This window comes from Mauremys reevesii, unplaced genomic scaffold (genome assembly GCF_016161935.1).
Source record: "Mauremys reevesii isolate NIE-2019 unplaced genomic scaffold, ASM1616193v1 Contig136, whole genome shotgun sequence".
NCBI classification, from domain to species: Eukaryota; Metazoa; Chordata; order Testudines; family Geoemydidae; genus Mauremys; species Mauremys reevesii.
In genome coordinates this window covers 168,098-176,996 of record NW_024100756.1, presented here as the reverse complement: position 1 = coordinate 176,996, position 8,899 = coordinate 168,098, and the positions used below count along the sequence as shown (strand labels likewise).

Sequence of the window (8,899 nt, the reverse complement as noted above, 5' to 3'; positions counted from 1 at the left end):
GCTAATTCATATTATTCAGTCGCTTGGAATGGGTCTTGCACTTCCTGCTGGTAATTAGCAAGGTTCTCCCATACCAGTAAAGCATGAGAATTTTTGTTTGTATTGCAGGTAGATGATACTCAACAGTGCCAAGCAGAAACAGCTATTGAACCCATGGAATCTAGTTCAAGATCTCCTCTTTTCATAAATAATCCAACTCACAAAAGCTGTTGCTGAGAACTCTGTGTGTGTTGAGATTCTCCCCAAAGGCAGATGTTCCTTGAGCACACAAACTACCTGGTCAAAATGAACAAGACAAACCGTATGATACAGTAAACCTAGTAGTATATGGGCCGTACCATGAATCAAACCCTAACCCTGCCTCTTGACCCCTTACACTCCTCCCACCTGTCTCCAGAAGTCCCGCCCCAGGGGGTATTACTTCTGGGGTACAGATGACCGGAAGCAAGGTGTGTGTCACGTGACCCCTCTAAGGACTGCTCCCAGTGCCCAGTACCAATGAGGTTGGGTTTTCCCCTGATAGTACTGCCCTGAGAGGAAATTTGACCAGTCAGGGTGAGTTCCAGGGCGGAGTGACCTGTCAGGAAGTGGGTCGTGTGACCCCTCTAAGAACTCCTCCCAATGCCCTCTGCCAATCAGAGAGCAGCACCATTACCCCATAAGTCCCAGCTCCGGGCAGAGGAGGCCATCTCTTACCAAGGACACGTGTTTTAGAAATTGTGGAAAGGCTACTAAGAGGAAACGTGGACTCCGTTACCACCCCCATGAGAACTTCAGACTTTGTTTTAACCCTAGCACCTTTGGACTTGTGTGGAGAAAGCGCTACCTCAGTGACAGTTCAAGGAGGACCCTTTGACTCAACCGTTGATGGAGCGTTGGAATCCGACCCCAAAACCCTTGTTAGGCACCCGATGAGTGTGGCCTCTCATTGTTCACCTCCTTAGAGGTGGAAGCGATCATGGCGTACCAAGGTGGCGGAAAAGATGTCGCTCAGGTAAATGAATGATTAAAAAGCGATGGTCAAGAATGGGGTGTAATGTGGCGAAGAACCAGGGATTGCATTAATTAAAAACAAGCAATGGGGTTCTTACACTGTTTGTTTTCTGAAAATTTCTCAACAGCTTGCTTTGAGTACCTCCCATAAGGCTTTATGGAAATATGCTTAAAATGTGTTTTCTGCTACATAGGCCATGTAACACATCGCCGTAAAGGTTATGATCTATTGAATGTATTAAACCTATTTATATGCATGTATCATTTTTGTATTCAAAGTTATGAATGTTGGCTGTGTACTGGCTTGATTTCTAAATAACCTTAGTAGAGCATTTGGTCAGTTCCTGGAGAAAGGAGTGTTGAAATTAAGTACCTAATCAAGAAACACTGAAAGGACAATGGATCTTGGAATACTCAATCCTCATTAGAAGTCTACTTGAGGAAGTTCAAGGTACTATGTAAACAGTGGATGCTCCCTGTAAAAACTGAGTCATGCATGGACATGTGACTTGCCCAGGTGACTCCAAAACTCCATCTTGGAGCTGGACTTTGCATAGGAGAACCCCTGGGAGACCCCTCCATTTTGTCTTCAGCTGGCTGAAGAGAGTCTCTCCATCCCCACCCCCACCCAGGATACCTGAAAGAAATTGGAACAAAGGACAGTGATTGCAGGGGTGTGAGTGATTGCTGGACCCAGGCTAAAAGGAGATTAGTCTGTAAAGGGAGCATTCTGGAACTGGTGGGGATCTTATCTATATTCAGTTTGATTAGATATAGATTTGTGCATTTTAAGCTTTTATAGGGTAAAATGGATTTATTTGGGTTTAGACCCCATTGGGAGTTGGGCATCTGAGTATTAAAGACAGGAACACTTCTGTTAGCCTCTTTCAGGTAAACCTGCAGTTTTGGGGCAAGTAATTCAGACCCTGGGTCTGTGTTGGAGCAGACAGGAGTGTCTGGCTCAGCAAGACAAGTGCTGGAGTCCTGAGTTGGCAGGGAAAGCAGGGGTAGAAGTAGTCTGGGCACATCAGGTGGCAGCTCCCAGAGGGTTTCTGTGATCCCACCTGTCACAAATGCCTTTCTAGAGGCCCTTTGAGAACTTACACATCGGTAGCCCTGTGGGAGTAAGTCTATCATGCATCTGCTGTTTTTGCTCATGTCTGAGACACAGATCTCAAGAGGAAAATCTGGAAAAGGACAAAATGGAAGAATGAACTGTAGTAAGATTTGGGGCCTTATGCTAATTCTTGCCCAGTCTTGAGTTAAAGATTTGTGTTACCTTAACATGTACAGTAACTCCTCACTTAAAGTCATCCCGGTTAACATTGCTGATCATTTAGGGAACATGCTCATATAAAGTTGTGCAATGCTCCCTTCTAATGTCGTTTGGCAGCTGCCTGCTTTGTCTACTGAAGAGTATCTCAGTGAAAGTTTTAATCCTCTGCCAAAGGTTTGGGATGGAAGCCTTATTTCTTCTTCCGTAGTAGGATGCTTTCCCATACCAGACCGTGATAACTTTGGCAGGCATCATTGCAGTACCCAGGCTAGCAACACGCGGGCAGCTTCAGAACGCCAGCAGCAGCTGTGCTCTCTATACCGGGGTCGGCAACCTACAGCACGCATGCAAAAGGTGACACGCGAGCCAATTTTTGATGACACGCGGCGGCGGGCTGAGCGCCTCAACCCACTGCCACCCCGGGGTTCCGGCTGCTGCTCCGTTGCCAGTCGGGGTCTTGACTGCCGGCTCCACTCAGCACCTACTGCTGGCCTGGGGACCCCCAAGGAACTCCAGGCTGGCAGCGGGCTGAGCAGGCCAGCAGCTGAGACCCCGGCTGGCAGGAGCCGGCAGCTGGGCGCCAGAGTGGCAGCAGGCTGAGCGAGGCTGGCAGGGGTCTGAGTGTCTCAGCCTGCTTTCGGTCTGGGGTTCTGGTTGCCGGGCCCTTGCCAGTCGGGGTCCCAGCCGCTGGCCCCGCTCAGCCTCACGCCGGCCTGGGTGAGCAGAACCCCAGGCTGGTGTAGCGGGTTGAGTGGTGGCAGCGGCTGGGATCCCTGCTGGCAGGAGCTGGCGGCCAGAACCCCCAGACCGACAGCGGGCTGAGTGCCTCAGCCTGCTGCCGGTCTGGGGTCCCAGCCCCCGGACGCGCTCAGCGTGCTGCCAGTCTGGGTGAATGGAACCCCAGGCTGGCAGCGGACTGAGTGGTACCAGAGGCCAGGACCTCAGACCAGCAGCAGACTGAGCCGCTAAGCCCAGACCGGCAGCGGGCTGAGCAGGGCCTGGGATCCTTGTCTGGGGTTCCACTCACTCAGCTGGCAGTGGGCTGAGCGGGGCCGGTGGGCAGGACCCCAGGCCGTCAGGAGGCTGAGCGGGGCTGGCAGCTGGAACCCCAGACTGGCAGCGGACTGAGTGCTGCCGGCACCCCAGACCGGCAGTGGACTGAGCCACTCAGCCCCCTGCCGGCCCCGCTCAGCTCGCTGCAGGCTGAGTGAATGGAACTCCAGACTGGCAGTGGGCTGAGCAGTGCTGGTGGCTGGAACCCCAGACCAGGATCCCAGGCAAGGATCACGCTACATTGATAAGAGCTGCATTTTAATTTTATTTTAAATGCAGCTTCCTAAATATTTTAAAAACATTATTTACTTGAAATACAATCGTTTATTTATATAATATAGACATAGAGAGAGACCTTCTACAAATGTTAAAATGTATTACTGGCACAGGAAGCCTTAAATTACAGTCAACTTGGCACACCACTCTGAAACCTGTCATTCTATTCTTTATGTGCCAGAATGATTAATGCATTAATAACTTGGTTGACTGTCAGCAGGTACAACCCATCTCAGCAGTAGTTTCTAGGGCCATTCTCTCAGGCAGAACAGCACAAATGAAAGTAAATGCTAACAAGCTTTCATACACAGCATGAGCAAAGCACATTTTCTTTCAGTCAGTGAAACACAGTGCGAAACAGCAAATACAATGCTATGTTTGATGTGGAATGAGTACTGTAGTAGTAAGCCATGTAATGAAATTGGGAAATACCGTATAAGCTACATTTCATAGTTTGCTTCACTGGAAACTGTAATTGTTCTCTTTTCTTTTTCTTTTTTTTTTTAAATGAATACAGAGTGGATTTCTTCAATATGATATATTATTTGCTTCCTTATCACACACCAGATCATTGGGTTCTTGCGGTAAGATGTTTTCTATTGTACTTCAGGATTATGGTCACTAAATGTGGTATTATATAAGAGATTTGTAACACAGCTGGGTAGCAGTGGTCTCATTTCCCATATTGCGGGTTTTCAGTGAGTTCAGTGCATGCAAAGGAAAGTGGAATGTAAATATAACTCTTGACATTCCAAGAACTGAGCTTTTAAAAATAAAATGATACTGTGAAATTCTGTTGTTAATGTTACTTGAAAGAATGCAGTTTGTAATGATTTGATCAATGAATCCACAATATGCTTTTCTCCTGTGTGTTAGACATCACAAATGAGAATATGTTAATGGATTGTTTTTGAGAAGTCATTATAAAATAGCAGAATTTATCACTTTGCCAATATAACTTGCGTATATTTAAACTTACAGATAGCATTGATGCAAACAAAATAATTATTAACAATTGACCCCTTGTGTGATGAGATGAGATATGAAAGAACATGTCTAAGGAATTGGAGGTGATTTTTAAGATACTTACTTTTACAGTGTATATGAACTGTTAATGTGAAAATATTTACACAATGAGACTAAAATCTTCCTGTTAGCTACAAAGAAAAATTGAAACAGCATGTGCTTACTAATGTACTTTGAGTGGATTTGTGTAACTACTTCACAGAATGTGGACCCGAAACGGTAGCATGTTGCATGAGTGTGAAGGTGTTATCAACATGGGGCACAGCAAAGCAGGTGATACATTGTATAAGAGTGTGACAGTAATATGAAAGCGTGTGTGTGTGTGTAAGTATGTTAATATATATACCAGTGGTCCCCAACCTTTTCGTCTGGCGAGTGCCAAATGAAGGACCGTGATGGTGCTCGAGCATCCGCCAAAATGCCTCTGAATTTGTGAGCGGCGCCTCTTGATGGCGCTGCTTGCGCCAACAAGCGATGTCATCCAGAGGCGTCGCCACCAAATTTGGAGGCATTTTGGCAGATGCTCGACCACCAGCCAGAATGCGGGCGCATTTAGATGCCCCCGTGCCCGCGGGCACCGCGTTGGGGACCACTGATAGATAGATATCTAATGCGCAATAAGTCATGGCAATCATTAAGTAAATAGCGATAGAAAGGATTTCTATCTCTGTACAGAAACTGTTTTTTTTAAAAAAAAAAAGGGAAAGAAAAGCTCATTTATACAGTCCACTAATGTACTCTCTCAAAGTTTCAGATACTTCATCAAACGATTAACGAGCAACTCCCCATCTGATTGGAAGAATAAAATTCTTCAGCATAATAAACAAAAAGTGATGGCCACAACTGCAGACCACTTATCTTAAAGGTTTTGAATACAAAATTGCCATTATCATTTATGTATGTGAAATTATCAGGGGTGAAAGTAAATGTGGAAGATTACTGGTGTCCACTGCACCAGCGTCCTTGCCATGGCGTGTGGGGTATGCTCTGGGCCCTCAGAAGGGATGGGTCTTGGGTGGAAGATGTGGGCTGGGGGGCCAGATTCCCTCAGCCAGCCCTTCCTGACAGCTGCTGTTGTGGTGGGAAGGAGCCCCAGGCCCTTTTGAATCACTGACCCCCAAGGCAACTGCCCCTTTTCCTCCCCCACTGTTGGTGGCCCTGCTGGTATCATCCAGCAGCGCTGTCAGACCCTATGGCAGGGCCACAGATGTGAGGAGAGGAGTAGCGGGGACAGGGACCTGAAAGCATAAAGCACTGCCACAGCAGCACTGTAACGTCGTCCGTGTGCGGGCCGGAACCGGTGGCCAGTTCTTACCAGCATGCTGGCTCAGCCCACTTTCACCTCTGAGAATTGTGATATTTTTTCTAAATAGAAGTGTTATTAGTTTGCAGAAACGTATTTGCGGCAGAAAGACAGCCTCTTGTGATGTTTCTATTGAATTGATAATGCTGAGTTTAGAAGACAAGTAGCAATTGTTCTAGTGAAAGAGTCAGGTAATAACTTTCTCCCATGTACTATAGACTCATTAGGCACATGTGAAGGTAACCGAAAAAGTGGAATTATGTTACGGAACAGACCGTTATCTTAATACCCCTAAAGTGGGGTAACTCACGGGTCTGGTTCTGTAATTGTGGCTATTCATCAATAATATCTTCAAGTACCAAAAAATTAGATTGGGGTGAATGGTTGCTATTGATAGACCAGTTAAATAAAATTGGATATTTTTATATTCAGGTGCAGTAAAGTAAAACTTTGAAAAAATAAGACTCACAAAAAAGAAAAAAATGTTGCAACCAGTGACTGGATTAAAATAGCGACAGTAATTACTAACTCGGGATTTGCATTTAGAGTGTTGGTCGTGACATGATCAGCATTTCATTGCGCTATATTGATTTTTTTTTTTCAGAAAGCGTGGAGGACTACTGCATATACTGCAACCTTGTCAGTTGTGAAAAGGAAAGTGAGGATTGCACGATGGTAAGAAACATAGGATTGTATCAGAAACATATGCCATAAGCTGCTTAAGAATCAGGATTCTTGTAAAAATTCCACAACAGTAAACATTCCATCATGGTGATAGGCCAGAGGTGAGCAAACTGCGGGCCGTCCTGCCCGGCCCTTGAGCTCCTGGCCGTGGAGGCCCCTCCCGTTCTGTCCCTCCTCTCCCGCAGCCTCAACTCGCCGTGCCGCCAGCACTCTAGGCAGCGGGATTGCGGTGGGATGGCTGGCTCCAGCCATTCAGTGCTGCTGCCAGTCCTGGTGCTCTGTGTGGTATGGAAAGGGGATGTGGGCGGGGTTGAATATGTGGCAGTGGGTCCGGGGGGGCTGACTGGTCGCAGCTGTGGGTGGTTTAATTGGTGTGGGCGTCCCAGGGTGGGGGGGAAGGTCGGGGGCGGGGATGTGGATAGGAGTCAGGGAAAGGAGGCGGGGTGGGGTTAGATAAGAGGTCGGGTTCCGGCAGGGTGGTTGGTGTGGGGAGTCCTGGGAGGATGTGATCAGAGGACAAGGAGCAGGGGAGGTTGGATGGGTCAGAGTTCTGAGGGGGGCAGTCAGGGGGCGGAAAGGGGCAGATGGGGACAGGGCCCAGGCTGTTAGGGAAGGCTGTGCCTCCCCAACGCAGCCCTCCATACCGTTTGGAACCCGATGTGGCCTTCAGGCCAAAAGTTTGCCCACCCCTGTGATAGGCATATCTTAGGTAATGCTGACGTGGATGGAATAGCATGAGCGAATGGAAAGTATTTGTAACGTTACAACTTCTCTGATTTCATTTTCTCAATTGTTACTTATCAAAGGTCCAGTGTGATTCTTGCAAGAGGTGGGTACATATGCCCTGCATTCCAGAAGGAACAAATCATGAAATCCTCACTGATGAGGAAGAAGAATACGAGTGCAAAAAAGTGCATAGTTCAGTTCTTTATCAGAAAAATGACATTATCTGTAAATAGTTGTTGTTAAAAATGGCTTTGAACAAAAGCTAACCTTTTATTTATATACGGATTACAATAAAGTTTTTAAAATTGGAAAAACACTTCTCTGTATTTGTGTCCCTGTGTATAAGGCAAATTATACAGGCAGCAAGAAGGGAGGGAATAGTGAGTGTTTTGGACCACAGAACCCCATCCCGAGCCTGCAAAATCCGGGACAGAGGCGCAGGAAAGAAGGGGGCAAAGAGGGGGACTGAGCAGCCCTGGGTCCCTCCTGCGAGGAGGCATTGGGAAAGCAAGGGAGCATGCAGCATTCAGACAGACGCCATTGTGCCAGTAAACACCCGCCTGGCTTTTGTTTCTATCACTTCTCCTTTGTCTAAGGTGGGTGTAGCTCCCCCTGTCCAGGAGGGTGAGGCTGGGCTCCGGGCTCCCACCGGACCATTTCTCCAGCCAAACCCGCTCTGCAAGGATGCCTTTTGCAAGCGCTTTAAACCCAGGGCATCTTTGCGAGCTGGCTGCTGGGGAGAGGGAGTAGAGGAAAGGGGCCAGGGCTCATTCTGGCTGGAGCATCCACTGGGTGGATCAGTTTAGCACGCCTCGCAGCCGTCCTGTTCTCCTTTGCTAGCTGCATTCAGTGGGCTGCAGGGAGTGTAGCAGGACAACTGGGGGCAGGTCTGCCCTTCATGGTGCTAGGATGCGTGTGTCTGTCTGCAAGTGTCGAAGCCAGGCAGAAGAGGAGCAGTTTCCTAGTCTACAGCATGAGGCTTGGTGTAGCTTGAGGTGCTCCCAGTTTTGGGTTTGGAGACAGAAGGTTGTGATAATATAATAGGAAAAATTCCGACTGGCAAGGGAGCTCTGACTGAAAGGAAAATGTGATAGCCCCCATCACAAATCATGTCATCCCGAGGAGAGCGCAGCTGGAAGGAGCAGTTATTAAATCAGGTGTCCTTCCCAAACTTAGCCACACACACCGATTTTTTTGTCAGGGCACATCACTAGCCTCATAGTGTGTTCCATGCCCACTACACTCGAAGGGTATTTGCACGTTGGTCTGGTGATCCCGGTCAGTTAGAACCACATTCTAGTTTTCTAGTAGCTGAACAGTAACTATATCACAGCTGTGCACCGAGACACGAGCCGAGCTTTTTCATTTGGGGCTGCCTTTTCATCCTCTAACCCATGCCCCCGAGTTCAGGTCTAGTGTATTAATTTCCTAGGTCTGCCTTTCTTCTGACCTGTATTGCATGATTCTTTTCAAATGTGAACTCTCTAACCCTGTAGGTTAACCTCCAGCCGGTACTCGAGAGAAGATCCTATCCCTGTGGAAAATGACACTCCCTCCATTCT

General features: G+C 47.6%; 1 long non-coding RNA gene across 7 annotated transcripts; it reads left to right on the top strand.

Annotated features, from left to right (window-relative positions):
- The first annotated feature begins 950 nt into the window (after positions 1-950).
- LOC120393017 lies at positions 951-7,501 on the top strand. Of its 7 annotated transcripts, XR_005591859.1 has the most exons (7): positions 2,086-2,623; positions 4,116-4,182; positions 4,580-4,668; positions 5,373-5,489; positions 6,010-6,118; positions 6,532-6,602; positions 7,418-7,501. It is a non-coding gene; the product is annotated as an uncharacterized LOC120393017 (long non-coding RNA). The 7 variants fall into 7 exon arrangements; XR_005591860.1 differs by lacking the exons at positions 2,086-2,623; positions 6,010-6,118 and adding an exon at positions 951-971; XR_005591863.1 differs by lacking the exons at positions 2,086-2,623; positions 6,010-6,118 and adding an exon at positions 975-994.
- The last annotated feature ends 1,398 nt before the right edge of the window (positions 7,502-8,899 follow it).